This window comes from Triticum aestivum, chromosome 3D (genome assembly GCF_018294505.1).
Source record: "Triticum aestivum cultivar Chinese Spring chromosome 3D, IWGSC CS RefSeq v2.1, whole genome shotgun sequence".
NCBI classification, from domain to species: Eukaryota; Viridiplantae; Streptophyta; class Magnoliopsida; order Poales; family Poaceae; genus Triticum; species Triticum aestivum.
This window is the reverse complement of record NC_057802.1, coordinates 48367131-48371715: the sequence shown is the minus strand read 5'-3', so window position 1 is coordinate 48371715 and position 4585 is coordinate 48367131.

Sequence of the window (4585 nt, the reverse complement as noted above, 5' to 3'; positions counted from 1 at the left end):
CCTCCCCCATGTTGAGCTCCCTCCCTCCCTCTCTGTAGCAATTTTTTTTGTGAATTAAGTTGTTGTTCATAGTTATGTAATTAGATGGATGGTTAGATGGATGGATGCATTATGTATGATGATAGTTAGATGGTAGATGATTTGATGATAGTTAGAAATGTGAGAAATGCAAAAAAATTAGATGATAGATGATGATGTTGATGATGATAGATTATGATGTTAATGATGATAGATGATGATGTTGATGATAGATGATAATGCTTTTTTTATGCCTTGATAATTTTTAGATGATGATGATGATAGATTTCCATTTTTTGCGGAAGAGATGATAAATGATGATGATTGTTGGATCATGGTAAATGACGATGATGATGATGGTTTTTTTATGCTTCGATGATTGTTACATGATGATAGATGACGAATATATTGTGATGTACTTAATTATTGTCACGGTGCAGGTTCTGTGGTGTTGCATCTCGGTGAAGTGATCGACGTAGGAGCTGTTGGTCCCCGGTCGTCCGTCAGCTATTCGAATACTTCCTCTACAGCCGAGGGTGAGCTACGAATCATGTGACTAGATTTCATTCTCAAGTCATGTCGCGTAACCTAGGCGTCTCCCGTCCGAAAGGGTTGCATCGATAAATATGCATTCAATTGCATATTTATCACCGCAGCTCTTTCGGATTGTCCAGCGTTTTCCACGGACAGCCCGAGGATGTGTAGATTGGGTATGTTCTCCATGTTCTACCCCGTTCCGAGACAGGATTTCGGCGGCGCCTCCCCATTGTTCTCCGGAGCACATTCTCTCGGCTATTTGCCGAGACGTGTATCTGGAGAACAGCGGGGAGGTGCTGCCGAAATTTTGTCTCGGAACGGGGTAGAATGGAGAACGTACTCAATCTACACATCCTCGATCCGCGGGCGGGGGTAAAACATACGCCTTCCATTGGTTTGGTTGAAGTTAAACCATCAACCGTCTATGCCGGAGCCGATCTCTTCATTGCGGCTACCCAAGCTACACAAGTATATTATCTGCCTTACCCATGCCAGAAAGAGTACCTAAAGGGCTGGGAAGTTGTGTTCAAGGTGTCGCCACATGGTAAGCTACCGAACCCGAATGAAGACGATTACTACAACATTAACCCCATGACATACGAGGGAGTGTTCTATCAAGAGCAACCTGATGATGATGATGTGGTTAGAAACGATGACGCTAGACCATTGGGTGATGATGATGTGGATCCAAACGACGACGAAGCACGGAATGATGGTGAGACCATTGTCAATGAAAATGACATACTTATGCTAGAAAAGTTAAACTTAGACGCTGACGACGAGGAAGAGCCTCCACCTTCGTCAGACAACGAAGATGATATGATTGATAGTGATGATGAGACGGACCGAGAAAGAGGTTACAACAGTGATGATTCATATGGTTTCTAGCAGATGTACGTGTCAAGTCTTTTTTTCTATAGTTTAGGAATATGCCTTTTATGCCTTTTTATTAATGTGTTTATTTTCATGCCTTTTCCTTCATTTCATTAATTTACTAATTGCTTATTCTCTTTTCAATGCAGGTTCGTGGAACATGGGCAAGGGGAAGGCCGACGGCGTGGGTTTCCTACGCAAGGTCGTTGGCCTGCCTAGTCGGAGTGGTCGAGCACGTAATCCTCCCCCCGGCTACTTGACGATGACTCCTCACAGGGAGGTCGAGGGAGAGGTGCCCCTAGAGGAGGAGGGGGCGGGGGGAGAGCCCCTAGAGGGCGAGGTGGGGGGAGATACAGGGGGTCGCGGCCAGAAAGAGCGCACCCTCACCGACTTAGGGGTGTTGTCTTCGAGGCCATCCTCTAGTGAGGTACCCTCCTCTAGTGAGGTACCCTCCTCTGGTGAGGAGGAGGAGGACGAGGCAGGCGAGGAGGAGGAGGTTCGGGATGGGGCCGAGGAGGAGGTGGAGGAGGAGGACGAGGAGGAGGAGGATGAGGAGGAGGTTGGGGAGGGGAAGGCAGGCGAGGAGGAGGGTGGTGGCGGGGATGATGGTGCTGGCGGGGAGGGGGTTGACAACAAGGGGTGGCTGCGTGGTAACGCAAAGCTACCAAAGCAGGTTCCTGCTACTGAGGAGCAGAAGTGGCTCATTGAGCCCACGGGGAAAGAGTAAGTGCCACTTTATAATAATTTCATTATTTTGCTTGTCACATGCTCATTCCGGTTGTTATTTATTTTGCTTGTCACATGCTAATAGTTCATTCTTTTGCAGCAACTCGATATATTCTAAAGGGGTCCGTATTCCCAACGGCCTCATCACCGTCCTGCTGAAGTTACACTGGCCGGGGTTGTACTGTCCGGATCCAGTCAGGCACCCGGACCATCGGGTCTTGGCCACGAGCTGGGAGCACTGGGAAGCGGCCCTCCACGCGGAGCATGGGACCCATGCCAAGGCCGTGATCACCACTTTCTGGGTGAGTTCTCTTCAGAAGCACAAGTCCATTCTAGTTTCATGAATGATTTAACTCATGGCTTCTTCCATTCTTGTTTCGTGCATGATTGTAGAAATTCTATCGAGTTCTCTCGGAGCACAGGGGCAGAGCGGACCAGATCGTGCTACGCCAATGCAAGAAGAAGGCCCGCCAGATGCAGTACGAGGTGCGCTATGTGGCCATCTCGACATACTACCACGACTATCTTGGTGTGAAGATGACCAAGGAAGAAGCGCGGAGGATGGGCATTACCTTGGAGAGGGACGAGTTCTTGGCGGTAAGTATAAAAGTTTTTTCATTATGCTTTCATTATGCTTTCATTACCTTGTGGTACATTTCACCGTTTCGTGTTGACATGCCATTATGCTTTTATTATGTAGGTGTGTCCAAATTGGTGTTATGGAAAAGACGAGTCCTGGGCGGCATTGGTGGATCTTTGGTGTGATGAGGCTGGAGCCTGGGCGGCTATGAGAGTCAAAAACAAGGCTAACCGAGGGAAGGAGGGAGTACATGCTCAGGGAAACCGAAACCACTATCTCCACAAGGAAGTTAATGTATGACTAGCTAACCCCATTAAACATTCTTCTTCTTCTATTTACCATCACTTTCTTATGTATGACTAACCTCTGTTTGGTGGTGCAGGAGGAGAAACTGAAGCGGCCGCTCTCACACATGCAGGCTGGGAGATCGCCCATACGCGGAAGGACCCCAAGCCTGGCGAGCCCAAGTACTACGGCAAGAAGACCGTGGGGAGGAAGAAGGCCTACTCCGAAGGGTATCTGGCGTTACATCCTGACACACCTGACCCCATTGCGGCGGATCTGTACGAAAGGGTGGTGGTGGGCATGGGGCCGAAGGTGCACGGTCGGGAGGCGGTTCTCGATGCTGTGATCACTCCGTCTATCTCCTACACACAGCTCCGTCGGATCGACCCGACCCTGAGCCAGCGCACGAGCACGCGCATGAGCAGTGCACCGTCACTGTCCCTCTTTCAGGAGCAGCAAACTGTAAGTATTTTCCCTTTTATCTTCATTGTTCCCTTTATTTTCCGCATTTAGTAGTTTTATGAGTCTCATCATGTCATACTGTAGGCCTACATGGAGTACACACGCCAGGAGACCATGGCGTGGCACGACCGCCTTCATGCATACCATCAGCAGAGGGATCGCGAGATGCAGCACGCTTTTCAGGAAATGGCGGCCGACAGGTGTCCTCAATGGCCATCAGCAGAGGGTCCTCCAGCACAACCAGTGCTGCTGACCTTTGAGGAGTTTGTGGCACAGAACGCTGGCCCCTCGCCGGTTAGTTCATCCCCAATCAATTCACCCAAAGCATGTCATGCCTTTCAACACAGTCTTATATCCCGTTAATATATCTTTTCAACATCCAGGGAACAGGTGCATCTACCGTTGGTGGTGGTCTTCGCAACACTCCCGAGACACGGAGCCCGACCACTCTGATCCACGGAGACGGAGGCGGAGGCGGTCTTGGCGGTAGCGCTGCCGCTAGCAGTGACGACCTGGGCTTCGGCGGTCTTGGCGGTGACGACCTCCGCGGTGCTCGACGTCCTGGCGCTTAGGCCTTTCTCGATGCTATGATACTTGCTTGTTCTCGATGCTATGATACTTGTATGCTTGTGATGATACTTATCTTATTGTTGTTTGTGAGATTCTTATATGCTTTGTGGTGATGATACTTATATGTGTGATGCTTTACGATGCCAATTTGTTGTGTGATGCTGTGTATATGTTGTTGCGTGAGCTCCCAGTGGACGACACGTGCAAACTATGCCGACGGCTAGGCCGTCGGCATAGGCTAGGCCTGGCGTGAGCTCCCAGTGGCCGACACGTGGCACGTCTATGCCGACGACCTGGCCGTCGGCATAGGCCTGGCGTGAGCTCCCAGTGGCCGACACGTGGCACGTCTATGCCGACGGCCTGGCCGTCGGCATAGACGTGCCCCAGGAGCGCCCAGTATCTGACACGTGGCGCGTCTATGCCGACGGCCTAGCCGTCGGCATAATTTCAAACTAAACCGACGGCTGGGCCGTCGGCATAGGCACGCCCATGCTGAACGGCGTCTCGCCACGTGGCGAGAAGCCATTGGGCAGC